The sequence below is a fragment of the Malurus melanocephalus genome, unplaced genomic scaffold, assembly GCF_030028575.1.
Source record: "Malurus melanocephalus ecotype Western Australia unplaced genomic scaffold, MMel_1.1 scaffold_1508, whole genome shotgun sequence".
Lineage (NCBI taxonomy): Eukaryota > Metazoa > Chordata > Aves > Passeriformes > Maluridae > Malurus > Malurus melanocephalus.
Genome location: NW_026624740.1, coordinates 5437 through 16589, shown reverse-complemented (window position 1 = coordinate 16589; position 11153 = coordinate 5437). Strand labels below are relative to the sequence as shown.

At 38.4% G+C, this 11153-nt stretch overlaps 1 long non-coding RNA gene across 2 annotated transcripts; it reads left to right on the top strand.

Moving 5' to 3' along the window:
- Positions 1 to 2303: 2303 nt before the first annotated feature.
- Positions 2304 to 8766, top strand: LOC130587078 (uncharacterized). Of its 2 annotated transcripts, none has more exons than XR_008966753.1 (3): positions 2304 to 2632; positions 4460 to 4523; positions 7745 to 8766. It is a non-coding gene; the product is annotated as an uncharacterized LOC130587078 (long non-coding RNA). The 2 variants fall into 2 exon arrangements; XR_008966752.1 differs by lacking the exon at positions 2304 to 2632 and adding an exon at positions 2645 to 3363.
- The last annotated feature ends 2387 nt before the right edge of the window (positions 8767 to 11153 follow it).

The following is an 11153-nucleotide window of genomic DNA, read 5'->3' as shown; positions in this document are numbered from 1 at the left end:
TCTTGCTATCCTACTGTTTTGCCTGCAGTATTAATTACTCATGTAATGCACAGYAAAATTCTGTTGTATATTCTGAAAATGAATGTGACATAATGTCTCCCATTATTTCATTTTATCAGAGATATGACAGACATAAATGTAAAGTATTTGTTATTGTAATATTTTTTCATTTCTATCACTCAGCATTGCATGGTGTGTCTAGGTTAGCATGCTCCWTGCTGCACCTTATTAGGGAACTAATTTAGATCTTAGTCACTAATTGATTTAGTCATAAATGTTTAATTAATGTAATGGCTCCATTATGTGCCTCTAAAACCACTTGAAACAAATGACTTATTGGAATTCCCTCTGCACTCCATGAAGCTTAGGTTTCATACATTGGAAACACAGAATGTTTTAAAAGTTTTAATTGTTAATCAATTGTGTATTAAATTAATTTTTACTAATTAAAACATGGTGGAATAAAGAACGTAAAAATAAATGAGAACAAAAATTTAATGAATTAGGTATAATATCACAATTTATTCTGTGATTRTTTAATAGAGGCTCATATGAGCACTTTGAGCTGTGATGAAATTCACCCTGAGTAAAACCCAGGGACAATGCTCGCAGGCTGCTTAAATTCTAGTTATGTCACTGTGCCAAGTTTYGCTAACTACAGTCACTTTTTCAGGACCAAACTCTTTCCACAGCAAGAAAATATCAAATTATTTTCAAAAACTTCTCAAAAATGAAGATGGGAACAAGTCAGATAAAGCTTATATTATAATTTTGTTTCTGCTCCCTTTTAAGTCCTCGTGAGTTTGAGTAGAATATATTTCTGAAATMATGAAATTCCTTCAAAACCTTTGGAATCACTGGACACATGCCTGGTGTATAATGTRAATTAAACATGAAGTATTGAAGTAGCACTTAGAAGAGGGATAGCTGTAAAAGTGGAAATATGTTCAAGGATGAATTTGAGCACAAGAAAAGGAAGGTTATATAGAAATAGATCTCTAGAACCCCAGAAAAAACCTCACTTTAAGCAGTATCCAAGTGTGTCAACATGCCAAAGAAACAGGTCTGTACTGCAGCCACCTTCTCCAGGTGAGGAACCTGGAAGGTATGAGAAGTATGGCTCTGCAAGGAATTGCAGCAYAATTCCTAAAGAAGGCACACATCATCCCAACCACAAGCATGTCAGTGAGGCACACATGGAATTTTCCAAGGAAAAGGTAGTATTTTGCAGGGTGTGCTTGCATGGTGGAAAATGGTGATAGGCAAGGTTGCAAGAGGCAAAAAAAGCTCAGCTGACCCACTGACCCACTCAGTTTCAGGACAGATTCTTTGATATTGAAACAAAGCACCAGCACATATGTTCACATGTACATGCGAGCATGTGTATTTAGTTGATCAAAAATGGAATATTGCTGACCTCAGARAGGAGGGCCCTCATGTTTTATTTGGTCAAAGGAAAGTAAAATATCCATAGGAAAATACATCCTCACATTTGCTATCCAAGAAAATATCTTCTCATAAGMCTCACCAGTTCATGAGTCAACATATGCCTGTCATGCCAAGATGAGAATTATCCTCATTACATGCAGATGAAGATTCAAAATACCAAGACCTGCTGGGTCTAAAYGTCTTTTACTGAAAAACCATCCCCACTGCAGCTGTTGATGTCTCTTTTAAGGTGAATCGTGCCTGTTCCCTGAATGTAGACACATTATCCAGGCATTATACAGTCATTAAACTGTACTCASAGACATGGTGGGTATCCTGACAGAKAGCAGCTGAYGGGTGTCCATGGTGTTTGTTTGACCAAGATACTGGAATGCTGCCCTGGGTACACAGAGTCTGGAAACACAATGTTCAGTAAGACCTAGAATATGCAACCGTGGTTAAAACAATCTCACATGCAGAAGCACATCAGTGCATGGCCTGAATGTGCAATGCTGAAATGAGCACACAGATTTTAGAGGCGCCCYTCTGATATGGCCAAGATTTGTCCCCTGAGAGGAGGTGGGCAGACAGCCGGGCAGTGAGACTTGAGGAAAGAAGTCTGAGTTAGAATCACAGAGCAAGAAAAGAAATTGTGAAAGGGTGGTGAAAAACTAACCAGAAAACCACTAATAGAGCAGCGTGCAGCAATGGTTGCCAGAGGCTGGAGGGACTGAGCACTTATGTGTCTGCAATCCTATGGCTGCTGCTGCCCAGAAAGTCTTGGGAGTGTCCTGCTGAATCCTCTCCAATACCATTTTGAGCATCTGATAAGTGACTATTGTTACTTTTGCCTAAAACAGAGGAGCCTGGCTATAATTACACCGAGGGTGTGTGCTTTGCCACAAATATGCCTGGAGTGTTTCATGTTGTGACGACATGTTTACAATTCTGTAATCTTTATCCTATATAATTTTAAGGATTTTTTTTTCGATGCTAAACACTAACGAGTGCTCTGACTCCTCAAATCATGAGAAAGACATGAAGGATGCATCCCATTTCCTTTCTAGCTGTTGTGGCTTGGAAGGAAGGGCACAGCACTGGTTTTGGTAGCCCAGCTTTGCCACTGAACCTGCCTGATGCTGCATTCAGAAAACTCTGAGCTCTCCCCAGCATCAGCTCAGAACCTCTCCCAGTTCTGGTGCAGGTAAGAGGGGGATAAAATTTACTTTTCTTTTCTTTTCTGGCATGTCTGCTTCTTTGGGTATGGCTTAAGCTGTTCAATATAAATTTTCTTAGGAGTGGGAGGACTTCAAAAAGGTTGCTGAATGAGAGCTGGGCAGAAAACAGATAATGGGCAGAAATACCGTGGGCTTTCCTGCTCTGAGGCTTTAGGAAAAACACAAACAAGAATCCAGAATTAAGTTACCAAACCTAAATTATTATTTATAATTAGCCCTTTCAGATAAGACTTGTCTGTGTACCAAAGAACACTGAAAAATGGGGCTTTCATTCACAACCAGCTTTTTGATGATGTGAAAAGTTTAGGCAACAGAACTGCAGAGGAAGAAGAAGAGAAATAGAAGAAAAATGTAACAAGGGAGATTATGAGAAAAACTTGTTAACGCCAAGGAGAAAGTGAAGCAGTAAATGGAAAACAGTAAATTCTGGAAGAGTGGGAAAAAAAACCCAGAGGATAATCCAAGGGGGGAGGAGACAGACTTGAGGAGAYAGTTGGTGGAGGAGTGACTGCTGAGATGATAGGGTGGAAGGTGACAGACATACACAGAGCTGGAGGAGGGAGGAGATTCTGGGAGAAGGAAACAGGGCTAAAAGGAAGCACATGGAGAAAGGAAGGCAGAAGTCTGGCAACAAGCRGGAGGCTGCAGCTGCGAAAAGGCACAGGAAGCAATCAGCAGGACTCCAAGAAGACCAAAGGTAGAACAACAACGTTTCATAAGAGGATAGGTCAGAAAATATCCAGGCTAATGCAAATTTCAAGAATGTTATTTTATTCCTACCTTTCCCCTGTCACTTGTTTTTTCTGACTAACTTTAGAGAAGTGGAAATTTCGTAGAAAGCCAAGTGAAGAGGTTTATGCCATGGTGTGCCTCTTGAGTTAGCACTTTGGAGTTTTATAGCTCCTGCCATAATGACTCACCTCCAGGGTCCTGRTAATGCTCTGGGACAGTTTTTATCATAATTATGAATGCACTTGGCAGACAGGCTGAWAACTGGTGCTGTTTGCTGTAACTTTGTGGAAGGAGGTGACTCTATAAGMYGTTCAAATAAAAAAAAAATAATACRATGCTTAAAATTTAATAATTTAATAATTTGAGGMAGCATCATCCCTGCTGTGATRAAAGAATTTATCAAAGATCYRCAAAGAGAGGCAGAGGWAGCAATAGCACAGMCACTTGGCTCAGATGTTCATTTAKACAACCRARTTCTGAAYCATAGTCTGTGGAAATTGTTAGAARGTGYCCCATGRATTTGAGCAGCTGTACTCACAGCTGGGATCCCTCATCCTGACCCATCTCTGTGCTTCGTGTAAATAAATAYAATAAACYCAAATCTGAAGAGTTATMTCTAATATGACACGTATTACCTGGCTTCCAGTACTTTGTGGGGATTAACTGGGATTAGGCTGTGTTTGCAAAGAGTTACTGTAAAGAGCAAAGTCAATTAAACTTGCTCTGGATTGGCAACAGGGACCTTATACGTTTCCTCCAAGTGCTGGGCTATTGCAGAGGGTAAAGGGATCARAGGCAAAGGCTGGTCCTGAAAGGATTTCTTAGAGCTGGTCTTTCTTGTAAATAAGTGTGAGAGGGTATTATCTTGGTCTCAGAGGCTTCATAATTCCTTATCACTTGAGACAGCTTAGCTACAGGGAGGTTTAAAAGGTCGGTGCAACTTTCAGTTTTTCTCTGAGGCTGATGCAAGATCAACTGTCTGGGAGGGCACTGGGCAGCAGGGCTGCTTGGGGTTGCTACAGCAACTTCATTTTTCTGCGAATAAAGAGGTAAATTTGCAGGCTCTTCTGCACCTCTGCAGTTCCTTGTGGCAAGAGTTGTGAGAGCAGCACTCCCTCCACACAGGTATGGATACACAGCTGGATATTGTATAAATTTCTTGTAAGTGTAGCATTGCACCCCATAAATTGTAAAATTCTCCTAATTGCCGGTTATTGAAAGCAAAGAGAGATGTAATTCAGCCTCTACTTCTTGACTGTTCATAACTCTAACAAAAGTCCATTCACTAAAATTTATTAGGACTAAATATCCTGGTAATCAAATTACTTCACTTGCATATCTTGATAATATTGCACATATTGCTACTATTTCACTGCACATTGTGATTAAATGTAAATATGTTGAAACTTTCACTGACACAAATGTATTAATAATGTCCCTGTTAATCATTATCTTGTACATAAAAGTCTATTATATAAGTTACAAAAAAATATGAGCAGAGATATCAAGTTTATGGCTGCATAAATTTATTTATAACTGTGATATAAAAGAACATATGAAAGATACTCTATTAATTATTAATTATGAGAATTATATCATTATTAATTAGAGGGGAAAGCATATATGTCTATTTCTGTGTAGTTTTAAAATGATAATTTGTGTGCAGTAAATATGCTGATGTAACACATACTTATTTTTATGTGGAAGTCCTGAGATCAAATGAATCACTATAGCATAATCATATGCTATTTTAGTGATTTCTTAACAATTGACACAATAGCTATATTTACTCAGTGATTTTTTTTCAACTTGGCAAAAATTTCCCTCTCATTAAAAATGTGTAGTCTACAGTTGCATAATTTTGGTTTGGTTTTTTTTTTTTCCTTTCCTCAAGTGAACCTTTAAAAGTCTCACTGTGAGCCTGAAGGAATGGAGAACTGTAAAAATCTCCTACTGAAAGGTCTGGGTTGGTCTATTAATGCTAGAGACATTTCTCACTGAAACCTGGCACAACCAGGAAAATGATCAGAAACATGAGGGGTTTGGGTTAAATTGCATTTTGGAACTAATTTTTTTTTTTTTTTTTTTTTTTTTTTTTTTTTTTTTTTTTTTTTTTTTTTTTTTTTTTTAACTGATAGTTATATGCATATTTCTGTAACATGTTTTCATCTGGAGGAATAAGGCCATATTTTAGGATTGAAAATTACATGATCTGAGAACTTCAGGGTATCTATTAGTTCCCTCATTCATTTACTGCCAGTGCACAGAAATCACTGCTAGCACTTTTTCCACTTTCTTCATAACTGTTAAGCTTTCTCAATACCCAGTGAAATTACACAATTTTTYGCAATCTTGTTAGATCTTCAGCTGTTGCCAAGGTATCTCCTGTGGCAAGGGTAGTTCTCTTTTTCAGTTTTGGGGTTTGGGGGTTTTGAGGTTTTTTTGGTTTTTTTTTGTGTGTGTGAGTGTGCGAATTATGCTTGATTCTTTTATTGTGGTAATTAAATATCTCGTCAAGAAAAATATTTAAAAATCTGMAAAATCTGCCTTTTCTGAGAGGATTTCCATCAGCTTCGTGCTGCCACTGCCATAGTTTTTGAGATTTCTCCTGTAGGGAGAAAACTGATTCAAGAAGGGCTTTGGCCTGTATTAATTCTGGAGATGATTTGTTAGAAATTATCCCCTTTTGACAGAAAACATAACTGGATGGCAAAAGCCTGGATCCTCTGGTACTATCCCAGCCACCAATCCTGATTCCCAAAGCAGGGCTGGCAGCTGCCCTGGGACAATGGTTGCTTCAGCAAAGTTTTTTATGCTGTCTGGTGAGCAGCAGGGCTTTTCCTTTGGTTTGSCTTTGGTGTTGGAGGTTGGACTGAAGCCCTGGGGAGGATCTTTGTGTTGTTCAGACCAAGGACATGTCTCCAGGTCTAAAACATGTAAATTGAAACATAAAGGTGGCACTTACTTGATAGGTCTTCAATACTTGAGAAGTCACCAAGAAAATGACCCTAAACTTAGGTCTTCATGACTGGAAAAATCCCCATTGTTCTTAATTATTACAGAGACAAAATTACAGTGCAGCTGGTAGGTAAAAATTAACGTAAGGACTACTCAGTCATTCTCCAAAACCACTGKCATTGTCTCGGATGATTCATTATGGTGACTGTTTCTCAACCAGGTATTGCGCTCTTGAAAGAATTTAGAATTACTCCATTATTCTGTGACTTCTGGTCTAAGGAGAAGAGTTTTGCAAGAAGTGGAATATGTCCAAGTAGGGACAAGATTTGTTAAAGATTTGTTAAATTTCTTCTGACTTTCAGAAGATGTTTGCTTTAAATTTTTTGTCTTCCACGTTGAAACCTCCTCTCTATGCCCTCATTGTGATATCCAAAAAAAAATTTTTTGTCAATAGGGTTCAGAGCCCTGCCCACTTCAAATGTCATAGACCCAGGGGAATAACAAAGATTAGGAGGAAGAATCTGCTACTGCAGGACACCCAAGATAAGAAGAAATTAAGAAAGCCAGCCCAACAATAATAGAATTGTGAACATTGATGGCCACCAGGCCATCCAAGATAAGAAGCCAGCTCAGCACAACTCAGAAATAGTCAGATACTGAGCACTGAATTTATTARATAAGCAGAACATATAAAAAATTAACAGCATATAGAGAATGCTTATCTTTTCTCTTGGTATGATGTCTTTGTGGATTTATCACCCAACACCCATCATTGTGTAAACAGGGAATAACAAAGCCTTGGCTCTCTGTGTGATTGGCTCACTGCACATCGGGTGATGAATCCTGATTTTTGGGATAATGCTTAGATTCCAGTGAGAGATGTCTCTAGCATTAACACACCAACCCAGCCCTTTCAGTAAGAGATTTTTATAGCTCTTCACTCTTCCAGGCTCACAAGAAGCCTGTTATAATATTACAGTTTCTGTATTGGATTCTGTTGTATTAAGTTCCTTCCTATCTATATTCTGAGTGACTCTCACATCAACCCATAGGGTGGAAGAATGAAGGTCTGTTCTATCCCTGCTGTTCTTGGGCTGTCTTTAGCTAATCTCTCCCCTAAAAACCACTTGAAAACAAATTTTAAAAGTAATTTTGAGGACTGAGAAAGGCAGCAGTTTATGCATATGCAGAAGCAATATTTCCAGGAAAAAAACCCTGAGGCAACTATTGGGTTTTCCATCCCCCATTTTCCCCCTACAGAAACTCGTTACAATTTGACAGAAGAACTCATCAGTGGCAGGAGCCAAATATATCACACTGTTTCCACTGTACTGCTGCCAAGTTGGCTTGAGCCACTGGTATTTTAGGATGTTTTTCCATATCGTCAGGACACGTCGAGAACCACAAGGGACAGCACCTTAGGTCCTAAGGCTTAACAGAGCTGGGAAAGCTACAGCTGAGAGTCTCTAGTGRGTAATGAAGGAGCCACACAGACATTTGGAAAGAGCCTTCCAAACTGGTGTGAGGAGAAATAAGGTATTAATGCATGTTGGGGAGAATCTTTCTTCAGGAGGTTGAAAAATGTGGGATATGAGTGGTTGGAGCATGAATCAGGGCGTGCACTGGAAAGCCTTGAAGGCCAAAGCACCTGCAGTAAAATCTGTGATGAGAYCTGGACAAGAAAATGCTACACCATGTCTGCARTCCTTGTCCAAGCTTTCCATTAATGCCAGGTGGTAAATATTTTGAAGTGTCTTCTTGAATTATCTTTTATTATCACAACTTCTTTCCATTTAGCAGAACCTTTTACAGCTCTTCTGATGTTGTCACTATTGGGCACTGATGTGGAGAGGAACTGAGAGGGCTTTTTGGGGAGTTTGAGTGGAATTGTTCTAACATTGGCCTTCTAACCCTTAGRTGTCTAAGTTAAGGCAGTTGTTCAGCTGCTTTGCAGTTAAAGGGGAGGCATCAGTACCTCTGAAAGATATRCTCCCCCTGGAAATGTCCAAAAACAAGTACTTGTATCACTTTGTGATATGGTTCAATAAACATGGTGGTCAAAAGTTGCACTTGATGGTCTTGGAGGTTTTTTCTAACCCTGACAATTGTATGATTGTATGATTGATTCTATAAGTTCTTACCTAAGATAAGATTTAAAGTATTTGGGATGAGTTATGTTCCTTCATCTCTAGTGAAAGGAAAAGAAATCAATTYGTCTCGCTGTTTTTATCTGAGAAAGTTTATTGCTAACAAATATTTGTAAATAACTTAGTAATGAAACTATGAATAATGAAACTATGCCTCTGTTTTATTTTATAAATTTAGAGATAAGATAGYAAAAGGAAAACTGAAACAACAAAATGTCTTTGTGCTTCCCTCYTTTTATGTGAGGTAACCTGACCTACAGAACTCTGTTCTACCCTTGGCTTTTGGAAAATGAGGTGGTACAAAATAGCAGTCACTGTGAGAATAGGCGAGATAGAAATAGCAAATATGAAATTCAGGAACAATGTTTGTTCTGCATTATTATTTTATAATTTGTGTGTTATATATTCATGTTTTTTCTTTTTATGTGCAATAGCTGAAGACAGGCCATGTTCATTCTAAAAGAGATTCCTGTGCAGTGGAAGTGAARTAATTTGTTGAGCTTCTCACGTTCTCACGTTCTGCTTCACACATATGGTGTGATGTGATACACAGAAGGTTTTAGCTTCCTTAGGAAATCAGATTAACTTTCATGAATACAAAATTCCTCTCCCTATAAAGTAATACCTTGTTGTATCTCCAGCACACACAAGAGGCAGAAGTCTCACCCAGCTGGKGGCATATTTTCTTTTTTCTTCTCTAGATGATTCATTTTCATCATTCTTCTCCTCAGCAGAACTAAGGCACATAGGTGAACCTGAATGTGTTGAATCAGAACAAGCTTATTTGGGAAGGACGATGGGTTCTTTTTTTTTTTTTTTTAATATTGTTGTACTTTTTTTTTTTTTTTTTTTTTTTGATGTTTTTTTTTTTTTTTTATGATTTATTCTTTCATTATTGAGCAAGGTACAACCCTTCCTGTGGGACTTTCCCACTTCCTGTGAAGAGGCCAGAGGGCCAGTAGTAGTGACAACAGGATTTTCAGTAGAGACAACAGAAGCCACATAAGTTGATGCTAATCGAATAACCTGGGTAAACAATAAATTTGTGCTTTCTTTTACCATGGAAAGAAGGTAAACATAATTCCTCCCATYTTTGCCTCAAAACCAGGGAGAGTACTCAAAAAAAAATGTTTTAAGTGCTGAGAATATTAACCTCATCTGCCCCAGGAGCTGACACTTAACCTAACAACTAGAAAGTAGATTTTGTTGGAGTATTTTAACAGTTAATGTCCTTAAAAAGTTCAGTGGGTGCAAAAGCACAGACAGGACTTTCCTGGAGCTTCCTAATTCATTTCCTAATGTCATCTAATACACGCTAACATCTCTGAAAAAGATTTAATGTTAACACTTGTTTTTATAGGCTTCATGATAGACAAAAGAAAAGCACTGAGTGTAATGACTGTGGAAACAGGAATATAAACTCATGCTGTGCTATACTGTACAGGAAAGAATTCCCACAGGAATGTGGGAATGTTTATGTAATCATCTTGAAAAATTCAAATTATGTGTACCATAAAGGCATGTCATACTCTGATGGAATGGATCTTAATGAAAAAAAAAAGAAAAACAAAACAGGAATACACTATTTAGGAATCTCAGGGCATACAGGAAAGCACCTCAAAGAAAGTGTTTTCCAAAAGGCCCCACTATGAGATAKCTATAAAAGCCACRAATAACACTCACCTCTTCAGCATTWTTTKGTCACTAGTATGTATGTTTACYCCAGAAAATGTGTGTGGACTTTATTTGGAGAYGACAGCAGCATTTCTCTTTTTCTACTTCCKACAATTTTCTGTGTCTTCATGAGCACATGAGTGTCATTTGCCCTATTTCTCTTTTTCACAACTTTTCCTTGTGGGGCAGTTTTTCTGTTGTCACACCACTGGGGACTCGTATGAAGTGCACAATTGTTTGAGTTTTGTGTCCTTCCTCTGCTGCTGTGTGTCTCTACTTTCTCCTGCACGACCTCTGAACTCTGAAATGAAGCCAGAGAACACAGGACCATTAAACAYTTATGGTTTGCTTTAGTTTGTTTTTAAGAAACAGAAAYGACTGACATCYAAAAGTTCACAGCTTCTCTCTCAGCTTCCCATCCTTTTAGCAGGTTTCTGCAGCTGACCCAGGCAGTCCTCATTTCACTGCCAAGCACAGCTGCTGGAAGAGATTTTGCTTGTACAGCATGATAAAAGGATATTGTAAATCATAGCMTTCAGTGATACAACTCAGCATGTGTATGTTGAAAACTGAACATCATTACTGATGTTAGTAGATTCCAACAAAAAACCCCAATAGATATTTTCCTCATACACTGCAAACACAGAAAATGAACACAGTAGGGAACATTTCCACTGGCAGCAGTGTAGGAGGATCCCAAACCAGAGTATCCTCAGGAGACCATCACAGGACACGTCCAAGAGAAACAATTAATCACAATATTCATAAAAGTAGTGCCTGGCAAACACAGTGTGGAGGACTGCTTAACTTTCAGCAGTTAAATATCCCCCTTTAATTAAAAAAAAATAGAGAAAAACATTTTTTTTCTGCACTTTTTGAGGGTGAGAAGTGGAGTTATTCAGGGTCACAAACTTGCCCTGGCAGAGAGCCTTGCACTGAAATCTGCCCAATAAGTTGCTCTCAAAAGACCAGGCTT